The sequence below is a fragment of the Papaver somniferum genome, chromosome 8, assembly GCF_003573695.1.
Source record: "Papaver somniferum cultivar HN1 chromosome 8, ASM357369v1, whole genome shotgun sequence".
Taxonomy (NCBI): Eukaryota; Viridiplantae; Streptophyta; class Magnoliopsida; order Ranunculales; family Papaveraceae; genus Papaver; species Papaver somniferum.
Window position 1 is genome coordinate 24401250 of NC_039365.1, and position 13674 is coordinate 24414923.

The following is a 13674-nucleotide window of genomic DNA, read 5'->3' on the forward strand; positions in this document are numbered from 1 at the left end:
GCGTCCTACTGCGTGACTCCTTTACAATATTATATAAAAATAAAAGCGAGCATTGCTTAAATTAAATCAAAGGCCGCTAAACGTTTATACATGGGCCTTAGAGAATAATCAGATTTACTATAGTGTAAGAGCGTAGTGACGAAGAACTAAGTAGATGACCTCTTCTTGAATAAAATAATTTCTACGACCGATATTAGTTTGGAGTTTACGAGCGTTAGAAAATATCCCGGAAAGACTAGATTAGTGGAGCTCGTTGTTTTGTTGTTTTGCTTCTTGAAAAAGGTATTACCTCTAGATGCTCACACCCGCTCATTCTTGGTTGGAGATATAGTCAAACTGTTTTCACAGGTGGGAATCCTATGTTACATTTCATAAGGAAAGAAGTGTTAGTGATCAATCAGTTTGTATATGATTAGCGATAGCAATCTCGGTAAACTTGTTATCTCTAACGGCATACTTTTGTGTAGCTTATCTTTCTTTGAAGTAATTATTACGTTTAGTTGTACCTGTAAATATCATCTTTACATGCCTTGTGATAATTTTAACTGGCTATTTTCTGGATTTTATAGGCCTTGTAAAGTTGATGAAAGGAAAAGAATGTGGAATAAGATAACTTTGATGCAATCTATTTGGAATTTACCTTGGTGTATGGAGGGTGGGGATTTCAATGAAATCATAATTATGGCAGAAAGAAAGGGTTGCATCATAATTTCAAGTGGGATGAAGGATTTTGGAAATTTTTACGAGAAAAATGACTTGACAGATCTTCCTATTACTGGTGCTAAATACACGCGGGTTAAAAAAGGCGCAAATGCTGACAGATTATTGGTCAATGCTAGATGGGACGATCACTTTCCATCCATCAATGTCATCTTGGCCAAGAAGCTACATGCTCTGAAAAATCTGATAAAATAGTGGAATAAAAACTATTTTTGGAGAATTGATAGAAAGTGTGAGCTGAATTACTTGGAAATAAGTTGATTGGATCAAAAATGATAAGGAAGGCATTTATGACTCTCAACTGCTTAACCATGACAATCTTATGCTTGAGATAGAAAAATTGACTGATATGAAAGAGATGTTTTGGAGGGATAGATCAAGAATTCAATGATAGCGAAGAGGGTGACATAAATACAAACTTCTTTCATAGAATTGCAGACATTAGAAGAAGGAGAAACACTTTTTCTTGTCTAAAGATTAATTTTGTTGATGTAGTATACAAGTTGTGTTAGAGCACTGCTCGGTCGAACTCCCAAGCGTTGCTATCTCAAGCTTGTTTTTCAAGTTTAGATGATCAAAACTATAAGTATTCATTTATATTCTACTTATAGCGATATCTCGGATTAGAATAGAATGTGTAGTTGAGATTTAGGCTTCACGACGTTCATCGATTGAAGACAAAGATCTGCTAAGGAGATCTTGGGGGAACTTCATCAACAAAAGGTATGTGGAGACTTAAACTCATCTATCACTCAGAAGTATATTCTATTTTATATCCTATTGAGACAAAGTAGTATAACTATATATACTTTTACATTATACACATTTGATATTTCGAGCTGAGTTTAACTCGCTTATATCTTTCTCGAAATATATATTAGAAAGCTTTTTGCTTTAACTACATTCAACATTATTCTTGACGAGTTTAGTTGGAAACAATTTATTTGGTGGAAACTAAATAATGATTCAAAATATGATCATGTGAAAATCGCCTTGTAACATCTTACATGATTTGTGGGAGACCGTCATTTGATGTAGGCTCGGAATATTTCGTATTGGTCATTCGATCACTTGAAAATTACTTATAAGCTAATAGTTTGTATGAGAAAGCTATTGTCATCTTCTAAGGATGTTTCAATGATTGAAATGGGAGTTTAGAACAATTAACCATTGTCTAGATATAGCACAGTATGCATACCCGTATGCAAACTGTTGTAGTATGATTCAGGTCCGGGAACCAAGTTTGCGTACCAGTATGTGTACGGTTTTAACTTTTAACTGTCAAATGTCGGGGAACCAAGTTTTCATACCCGTTTTCGAACAGTTTCACCTAAGTTCGGTCCGGAACAATAGTATGTGTACCCGTTTGCGAATTGTCGGAAAAGATCAAAGTCCGGAACTCAAGTTTGCGTATCCGTCTGCAAACTTGTATGGTTAAGTTCTAAAATCGGTTATGTATGATTTCATACTCATGAAAAAATACATTTATATATTAAGGAATGCAATCTTTGCAAACCGTGGCTAAAATAATGTTCATGAACTGATTCTTTTGAATCAATTCGATTTTGCTTCAATTGTGTCTTTTATACTTCTATGAGAATATAAGCAATTGAACAACTCTATGAGTAACACAATTAGATTCATTTGATTATCATTTGATATAGAAGTGTTAGATGAATGTGGTTAATACAAAAGTGTTTATATAGCTAACTTCGGTTAACTATTGTTCAGCCAACTCAATATACACGTTTAGGTAGGGTTACACATATCTAAGTGAAGGTATATGTCATTTTGTGTAACAAGCTAAGACAATATAACGGTGAAGAGATATTGCTTTGGTATTAAGCAAACTTAGCTTGAATCTTAAATCAGGTTTTCATCTAACGGTGAATATCGATTGCTTTGTTTCAAAGCTATCAAACCCTGATTTGAAGACTATATAAGGGAGAACTCTAGCAACTTGGAAACCTGATCCCCACACCTCCTGTGTGATACTAGTTGTGACTAAAGTCGATTCTCTTTTAACCTAGGTGTTAGAGCATAGATCGGTTGAACCCACTAAGCGTTGGTATGTCAAGTTTGGTTGTCATATTTTAGTGAATCAAAACTCAATTAAAGAGTCGCTTGATTATGTATTAGAGACAACTTTGTATATGTTAGGATAGAAAGATTAGGATTATGAGACATACACGTATTGCTCGAAGACTTGAAGAATATGAAGAAGTAACAAGCTACAACGACGACATCATCCTTCCTCTTGAGGTAAGTAATATTTTGACTTGAACTGTTTCGTTCCTAACGTATCTTTCAATACGTGCTATACTGAGAACATAACTGCGAAGCTGTAAATGATTATACTCTAGTAGTGAGACATGGTGTTAAGGAATTAGAATACGGAGTATAACGCTTATCTTTTGAACTTCATATATAAGACATCGACATAATCGTATGAATGCTATTATGATTATGTGTATGGGTAAAGGTGAAGATTTCATCCTAGGAAACAATGTTTACATTTATTTAAAGGAAGTACATTCATGAACTTATTTTATGAATAGAAAGAGAAATCGCTAGGCTTATTGGTATTTTTATTCATTGCATATCTTTGGATTACAAATATGTGTGAGTTAGTAGAACCGACCATAACTTGTTATGTATCTTGGTAAAACTAGTCACAGTGCCTAAATTATGTATTAGTTTGACTTTTATTAGTGTAACCGATCCTAAGTAATTAATCACCTAAGATGGTATGATCGATATTTGTAATTGGTGTAACCGATCCTAGTAATTGGTATGACCAATCACAAAAGAGTTGGCGTAATCGATCCTTGTAATTGGCGTAACCGGTCATGGTAATTGGTGTAACCGATCCTAGTGACTTGTGTAACCGATCACAAGTAATACCATGAAAATATGGTAACGGGTCCTGGTAATTGACGTAACCGATCCTTGTAACTGATATAACCTGTCCCGGTAACCATATTAAGGTAGAACCGATCCTTGTGTTTGGTTGAACCGTAAAACCATGCTTAGTATATTGATATTTGATCAATCACATAGTTGTTCTTGGAATACAGATAAACCAATCTTAAACTTGTTTGGAAGTGTGGTATTATCAATTCCAAGATTGTAAATATGAAAAAGGATTTACAAAGAAAAAAAGATGTCGACATACTTTGAACATGTTCAGTAACTCGTATATTTTATTGTTCAAAGATATTCCTGGAGATCCCAGACCAAAATAAATTAAGAATCTTTTAATTAAGGTTATTAATTTTATATGCTTTTAATTATCAACAATTAAATGCATATCTCTGGAAAATAAAAATTGGTAATGTGCATTTACTAATTGGAGATTTTCTAGTGAGATTTCGGAAATATTAGACAAAGCATTTCCAGGAATTACGAAAACCGACTTTGAGCATTTATTGCATATCTTAAGAATAATTCGGTTTTGGAAATTCCTTGGTGCCCAAACATCCTTGGTCTATAAATACCCAAGTTTGCATTTCGAGCAAACTACCCTAAGAGCCAGAAAAACTTCATCTTTTTGTTGTTTCTGGTGGAGTCGTCTATTTGGAGAGGAAAGTAACCTAATTAGGCGAAATCTCTTACGACCGCTCGTTTAAAGACTTCTGTGGGATCAAGAAGCATATGTCTACGAGTACCATTGGTGGGAAAATGGATAATTGAAGTTTATTTTAGTTTTCGATTCATTTGATTGGCTAACGGTTGTTGAACTTTGATTGCACCTAGTTTGTTTATTCTTAAGAATCTTCTCTTCTGATATAAGATTCACTCAAACTAGATTGAAGTTTCGACGGGATCTTTATAACTGTTTGTAGATCTAAATACGTCTTGTGATAATCCATTATTAAAATACTCCATTATGTGCGTGATTGATCAAAGAGATTCAAGTGGTGTTGTGCAGGTGTTTATTGAAGATTAAAGAATATTTGAAGACAAAGAAGATTTCTGATTTGGTTTTTATTTCTTTGGGTGTGCACAAACCTTGATCAGCTGGGATCCAACTAGAATCGGATTTATTCGATTGATTAGTTGTGTAAGATCTGCATCACCTTATAGTTTCTTGTTTGATTCTATATTTATTGGTTGCAAATCTAAACTCTGCTACTTCGATAGTTATTTGATAGATTAATCTGACCAGGCAAAGAAGTTTATTTGTTAAATAGAAGAGCCTTTGCTTATGACTTGAGATATCTTCATCTGAAAGAATCAAGAGAATTGTTACCAAACATATTTGTTGTTCCTTTTACTGTTTGGAATGCGATCCAAAGGAATTGTTCCAGTGCGTGCACTTATTAAATGTCGGAAGCGCAGGGATACTAAAGAAACTAGGTGAACTATAGGTTTAGTTGCTTGGTCTCAATCATACGAAGTTTGTTAGATTTTTTTATAGCGGCTTAATTCTGAGAGTATTCAATTCTGGACTAGGTCCCAGGGTTTTTCTACATTTGCGGTTTCCTCGTTAACAAAATCTTGCCGTGTCTACTTTTGTTTTCCGTAATTATAATTGTTTTTATTATAATTTAAAGTAAATTACACAAACTTTAACTACGTATTACTTGATAGTGATCATGTAGTGTTTGGTTAAGTTTGAACCTATTATCAAGTAGTCACGCTTTGATTGTTGTATTATCTCGATCTCGTATCCATAGACGATCACAAAAAGTGTGAACATCGATTTGTAGTATTGTCTCGACTTTGTCCATAGACAATCACTTTCGGTAAGAGGACTTATATGTGGATAATTTAAAGATTGTGGTGTATTTGGGTACCCTCGTCTTTTCAATTGGTATCAGAGCAGGAAAACACGAAAATATCTAACAATATGTGTTTGGTGCAATCCAACCTATAAGATTGAATATGATGGATGATTCAGTTAACGTAATAGCAGGATTTGACTACTTCAAAGACTCTTGGTGGAAAACATGAATGAAGTATATGATGCTCATGTTCCTAAATCTTTTAGGACTTGAGATTATGGTTATGAATGTCTGGGGTGATCTACATAACCTCTTAGATACCATAGAATTGTATCTCATGGTATGGATTACTACTACAAAGAGTAACTATGATACAATACTCTATACAACATGTTATAGGTTGAAAATGCGTAAGATTTCCCATAAGAGTTTTCAATATATGAACCATGACTACCTTGTGTTTGAAAAATCAGGGATCTTAAACATATTTTGGATTCGCTATCCAAATATATATATGTACATTTTCATACCTAAGACTGTTAGTGTATAGCTAATTAGGTTGCAGTTTTGGAACCTTTGTAATATTATAAAGAATGATTTTTCAATTAATTATTTTATTAACAGTGGATTGCTTCATACACCACACAACTGTTTTAATGAGGTGAGTGATCTTTTAAAATATTATTCGGAATATGATTCTAAAGATATTATTAACAAATATCTTGTTTGTTAAAATCTATTTTTGTATACTCTATCAAACAATTCTTGAGTGAACTTCAAAAGATTTATCATGTTTTGATAATAATAGAGTAAAAAAAATTTTGGACATAAATATAGGTTCAATCCATAATATAGATCCAATCCATGAAAAATCGGTTTTCCAAAAGAAAGACTTAGAAACAAAATCGGATTTGTTTCCCCACAAGTCAAGGTTTCTGATTTTGGAAGATTTTCCTAAAACTAGTTATCTCCGGAATTTGACATCTTCACTTCCTATAAAAGGAGATTACTTTGTGGTGTTTTTACAAAAAGCCTGGGAGAGACTGCCCGGAACAAAAACTAGTTCCTCGAATTCTGAAAGTATGGGAAAAAGGAAAGATAGAGGAGAAACTGAAACTGATAAACCTGGTTGTGAATCCATTTATTCCTGTTAGTGACATCAAAAAAATCAAGTATCTTCACTTGATCAAAGACAAACATGATCTTACAGTCTTCGTGGACAGTATATGTTTCTAAAGATACCAAGCTTTAAAAGGAGTAAACTTCACTGCTGAGAAGAGATTCGATCCAGATGTTTCAGAAAGCAAATATGTGAAGTTTATTCAAGACCGAAACTGGGGAAATTTATTTGGGTTTGAAAAGAGTTCACCTGATATAGTAAGAATTTTTTATGCTAATATTCACAATATTGATCATGAAAAACTTATGTTCAGTACCTTGGTTGGATGTACTTTTCATCATGTCGACAGAAAGATGATATCCAAGATCATTAATTACAAAGTGAAGGGAAATCATATGATTACCGGTTTTAAAATTGAGCATGATAACATTTCAAAACATATCACTGGAAAATCTGTTGGCTGGAAAAATGGAAGAATGCTAACCAAAGAAATACCCTTCTACTTAAGGGGTTTTGGTAAACTTGCAATAGCAACTCTTTTTGCTTGTACAAGGGATACTTCACAATGGGATAAGGAATTTGCGGAGTTTGTATACTTTCTTGTTGAAGGTAAAAAAAGAAAATTGATATATGTGGGATAATTATCAATCGAATGATCAAGATCTTCGAATCTATCAATACCACATCATCCCAGAGAAATCTTGGATATCCGTCTCTCATCACCAGATTGTGTGAACTCACAATGAAAAATAATTTTGGAGATGAGAAAGTCACAAAATCTGTCTCCCAGGGAATTATCGAACAGATGAGTAAAACCCAAAAGGAAAGAGGAACTATTGTTTCTACTTCTCAAGTCTATAGCAATGGATATCTCTTGTTTCATATTTTACGTCTTGGAATACAATTGAACTATATTCAGAAACAGTTAGCTTTTGCCTCTAGAAATAATCCATAAACCCTTAAAGGAATCTTGGAGATCAATGATGTGTTCTTAAAAGGCAAAAAGACCAAGACTCTGAACAAGAACCTATTGAGCGGCCGACAAGCGAAGAATAATAATTCTTGCAACAAAATAGACATTAGTTTTTGATTATTTCAATTATTGTATAAGGTCTATTGCTGAATAAAACTATCTATTACTTATAAATAAAATTATTATTTTATAATTTTTCTTGTGATAGTTTTTCGTTTACGTAGCCTGTGCTTGAATGCTTTATATTATTGTTATGTGTTTATGGGATGTTTGATTTCGGTTTTCTTAACCTTAATATTTGATATCACATATGTGTGAACCCTTATGGTTTGTGTGGATTTTTGGTTTAGCGGGATTAAGTTCTAGCCCATGTTGGTAGGCTTTATCAAAGGATCATAAGGTGTTCCGATTGAGACTCATATGTAAAAAGTCACAATGTGTTGAATCAATTTGTGTTTACATGAGTTGTGTTTAGCAGAAACATATGTGTTTCGGGTTTTCAACTTTTGCTATTGGAACACATTAGTTAAAACCGATTCAACCTTTCTCTGGTAAAGGTTTCTCTTTGTTGTTGTTTTTTTGTTCTTGCGAGAGAATGACAACACAAATATATCTTTCTGGGGAGAAGAGGATGTGGAATCTGAGGTAACGAATTTGTTAGTTAATCGTTTTCTTGTTTAAGAAAATCCTAATCTTCTTGCATATATTTTGCTTTTGCTTAACAAAATTCGGTACAATTGATGTTTATTCCATTATGTGTGTATAAATGTGTGTGTGTGATTCAATTATTTCCGGTTAAGAAAAACTGGTTTGATATCTTTCTTTATTGTTTGGTATCAATTGTTTTTGTCTTAACGAAATTTCGGTGCAATTGTTGTGCTTTAATGTCTATGTTTATTTCAATTGCTTCCGTCAAGAGAAATAATTATGCAAGTCATTTCGTTTGGTTTGTATGTATTGTTTATGGCTTAAAAAAATACGGGATCATTCGTTTAGTCCAATTCGATTCCGGATAAGAGAAACTAAGTTAATTCTGATCTTAGTTAGACTTACCAAAATAAAGGATTCAGTTATTCAAGTCTAATCGATTTCCTTGACAAGAAATACTAGTTAACTAACCTAGTACTTTTCTTGTCAAAAGTGTAAGGTCTAAGTTAGAATAATTAGAGCCTGATGAGAAAAATGAAGTTAATTCTGATCTTTATTTTGGTCTTATCGAAATGAGTGATTGTATTTTTGCAACCGGTTTAGCAAGGGAACTAAGTTTCTTAGTCAATTTGTTAAACTATTAGGGAAAATTGCTTCTTTCCTTGATAACATATTAAAACCAAATTACTTGTAGTTTCAGTTTTGATGTTGGTTATCTAAAATGGTATGTGAAACTTTCGTGCTTAACTCTTACAGGTTGTACAAGTCTTGTAGATTTGTAAGATCCTTTCGGTGTTGGTATTTGCTCGAACCTTTGTCATTTTTTGAAAAAAAAGGGGTAGAAATATATGGAGTAAGCAAGTGATTTGTAGTCACTAAGTAAAGGACAATTGTGCTTAAACGTTATATCTAACGAAAGAGTAAAACATTGAATAAGGGGGAACAACATATAATATTGGTATTGTAGTTATCTTGACTACAAAAGACGAATAACAAAGATGTTCGGATTGAAAATCTACCTATCTTTCCTTTAGGGGGAGTATTAGCTTTGTTATTAAAATGTCAACAACGACATTTATGGATTGAATATATGCAAGGTATTTTGCTGTTAAAACTTAGAATCAAGCGTATGTGTAATTAATTCTTGTAATTTGTTTATCCATATGTATTAAGAGTTTTGTCACTAAAATTGAAAAAGGGGGAGATTGTTAGAGCATAGTTCGGTTGAACCCACCAAACGTTGGTATGTCAAGTTTGGTTGTCATATTTTAGTGAATCAAATCTCAATTAAAGAGTCGCTTGATTATGTACTAGAGACAACTTCGTATAGGTTAGGATAGAAAGATTAGAATTATGAGACATACAAGTATTAGTCGAAGAATTGAAGAATGTGAAGAAGTAACAAGCTACATCAACAACATCATCCTTCCTCTTGAGGTTAGTAATATTTTGACTTGAACTGTTTCATTCCTAACATATCTTTCAAGTCGTGCTATATTGAAAACATAACTGCGAAGATGTGAATGATTATACTCTAGTAGCTATACATAGTGTTAAGGAATTAGAATACGAAGTATAACGCTTATCTTTTGAACTTCGTATATAAGACATCGACATAACCATATGAATACTATTGTGATTATGTGTATAGGTAAAGGTGAACATTTCATCCTAGGAAACAATGTTTAAATTTGTTTAAAGGAAGTACATTCATGAACTTGTTTTATGAATCGAAAGGGAAATCACTAGGCTTATTGGTATTGATATTCATTGCGTATCTTTGGATTACTAATATGTGTGAGTTAGTAGAACCGATCATAACTTGTTATGTATCTTGGTAAAACTAGTCATAGTGCCTGACTTATGTATTGGAATGACTTTTATTAGTGTAACCGATCCTAAGTAATCACCTAAGATGGTATGATCGATATTTTTAATTGGTGTAAGCGATCCTAGTAATTGGTATGACCAATCACAAAAGAGTTGTGTAATCGATCCTTGTAATTGGCGTAACCGGTTCTGGTGATTGGTGTAGCCGATTCTAGTGACTTGTGTAACCGATCACAAGTAATACCATGAGAATATGGTAACTGGTCCTGGTAATTGACGTAAACGATCCTGATAACTGATATAACCGGTCCCAGTAACCATATTAAGGTAGAACCGATCCTTGTGTTTGGTAGAACCGTAAAATAATGCTTAGTGTATTGATATTTGATCAATCATATAGTTGTTCTTGGAATACAAATGAACCAATTCTAAACTTGTTTGGAAGTGTGGTATAATCAATTCCAAGACTGTAAATATGAAAAAGGATTTACTAAGAAATAAGGATGTCGACATACTTTGAACATATTCAGTAACTATTATCTTTTATTGTTCAAATATATTCCTTAATAACTCAAGGAGATCCCGGACCGAAATAAATTAAGAATCTTTTAATTAAGGTTATTAATTTTATATGCTTTTAATTACCAGAAATTAAATGCATATCTCTGGAAAGTAAAAATTGGTAATGTGCATTTACTAATTGGAGATTTTCTAGTGAGATGTCGGAAATATTGGACAAAGCATTTCCAGGAATTACGAAAACCGATTTTTGGCATTTATTGCATATCTTAAGAATAATTCGGTTTTGGAAATTCCTTGGTGTCCAAACATCCTTGGTCTATAAATACCCAAGTTCGCATTTCGAGCAAACTATCCTAAGAACCAGGAAAACTTCATCTTTTTGTTGTTTCTGGTGGAGCCGTCTATTTGGAGAGGTAAGTAACCTAATTAGGCGAAATCTCTTACGACCGCTCTTTTAAAGATTTATGTGGGATCAAGAAGCGTTTACGAGTACCATTGGAGGGAAAATGGATAATTGCAGTTTATTTTAGTTTTCGATTGATTTGATTGACTAACGGTTGTTGAACTTTGATTGCACCTAGTTTGTTTATTCTTGAGAATCTTCTCTTCTGATATAAGATTCACTCAAACTAGATCGAAGTTTCGACGGGATCTTTAGAACTGTTTGTAGATCTAAAGACTTCTTGTGATAATCCATTGTTACCAGACTCTGTTATATGCGTGATTGATCACAAGAGATTTAAGTGTTGTTGTGTAGGTGTTTATTGAAGATTAAAGAAGATTTGAAGACAAAGAAGATTTATGATTTGGTTATTAATTCTTTGGGTGTGCACAATCCTTGATCGGTTGGGATCCAACTAGAATTTGATTTATTCGATTGATTAGTTGTGTAAGATCAGCATCACCTTATAGTTTCTTGTTTGATTCTATATTGATTGATTGCAAATCTAAAGATTGATCTGACCAGACAAAGGAGTTTATTTGTTAAACAGAAGATCCTTTGCTTATGACTTGAGATATCTTCATCTGAAAGAATCAAGAGAGTTGTTACCAAACATATTTGTTATTCCTTTACTGTTTGAAATACGATACAAAGTAATTGTTCCAGTGCGTGTAATTATTGAATGTCGGAAGCGCAGAGATACTGAAGAAACTTGGTGAACTATAGGTTAGTTGCTTGGTCTCAACTATACGAAGTTTGTTACATTTTGTATAACGGCTTAATTATGGGAGTATTAAGTTCTGGACTAGGTCCCATGATTTTTCTGGATTTTCGGTTTCCTCGTTAAAAAAATCTTGTTGTGTCATTTACTTTTGTTTCCGTAATTATAATCGTTGTTATTATAATCTAAATTAAATTACACAAGCGTTAACTCCGTCTTACTTGATAGTGATCCTATAGTGTTTGGTTAAATCTGAACCTATTATCAAGTAATCACGCTTTGGTTGTTGTATTGTCTCGATATCGTATCCATAGATGATCACACAAAGTGTGAATACTGATTTGTAGTATTGTCTCGACTTTGTCCATAGACAATCACTTTCGGTAAGAGGACTTATAGATGGATAATTTAAAGATTGTGGCGTATTTGGGTACCCTCGTCTTTTCACTAGGTTTTTCCTAAAACCATTATAGGTTAACGACTTAAAGACTTCATTGGGATTCTGAAGCCAGAACCAACTATTTTCTCTGTAATTGCGTGTTCTGATCTTACTTGTTCTACCGTATTGAGTACTATCTTCTCTAAGATTTAATCGAGATTTATCTCCGATAGGTAAGATATAAAAAGTAATCACAAAGCTCTTCGTATCATTCTTTGTGATTCCACAATAACTTGTTCTACTACCATATAGTTAAGTTATTGTGAGGTGATTGATATTTCTAGGCTGTTATTCGGGAATATAAGACCGGATTATCAATTGGTTCTTGTTCATCTTGATTTATCAAAAGACGAAAGAAAAACTTCGTAGGTATTTCTGTGGGAGACAAATTTATCTATCAGAATAGACTTTTCTGTAGGAGACGGATTTGTTTATAAAGTCTTCGACTTTGGGTCGTAGAAACTCTTAGTTATGGGTAAAATCAGCTAAGGGAAGTGCGTAGAATCCTGTTGGGATTCATAGGCGTAAGGAACGCGACTGTACCTTAATCGGTGTGAGACTTGGTTAGGGCTTAACTAAATTCTAGTCTGAAGTTAACTTGGAGTAGGCTAGTGTCTGTAACGGCTTAATACAGTGTGTTGTTCACATATGGACTAGGTCCCGGGGTTTTTCTGCATTTTCGGTTTCCTCGTTAAAAAACTTCTGGTGTCTATGTTATTTTTTTCCGCATTATATTTGTTCATATAATTGAAATATCACATGGTGTGCGTAGTTCAATCAATTGGTAAATCCAATTTTTGGTTGTTGATTGAAATTGATTGACACTTGGACATTGGTCTTTGGTACCGTTCAAGTTGTTTCTCATAATTATCAGGTTCACGAATTCTATCTGTTTGATTTGCGGATTAAATTGAGAAACATAGATATAACTCTTGGATATATTTTCCTTGATTGAGTATGACTGTCTAGTTGATTATCTTGGAATTATATTGGAATTAGTCTATACAGATTGCCGAACGAAATATTGGGTGTGGTTGTTAGACCCTCACTTTTTCAAGTTGGTTATGAAAAATAAAATCTTGGAGGACTTCTCTGATAGTTTTAAATATTTCGAAGACACTTAAATTCCTTTTACAAATATGAATTTCAAGTTTTCCTCTTCTGAAGATGCTACTTGGTTGGAAAGTCCAGAAAAGAGCACCAGGTCCGGGCGGGTTTCATGTTCATGTAATTGTTAAGTGCTATTCTTTTATGAAAGAAGACATTATGAAGGTGCTCAAGGTTTTTGAATGTTCTGGGTTCATAGATTGAAGGTTGAAGTGAACTTTTCTTGCTCTCATTCCTTAGAAGCAACAAGTTGAAGAGATCAAGGATTTGAGGCATGTTAGCCTTACTAACAACATTTTCAAACCTATCTCAAAATTTATTGTTGAAAGATAAAAACCAATGCTCCTAAAACTCATCTTTGACCATCAATTTGTGTTTGTGATAGGTAGACTGATCCTTTATAGCATCCTAGTTTCTAATGAATT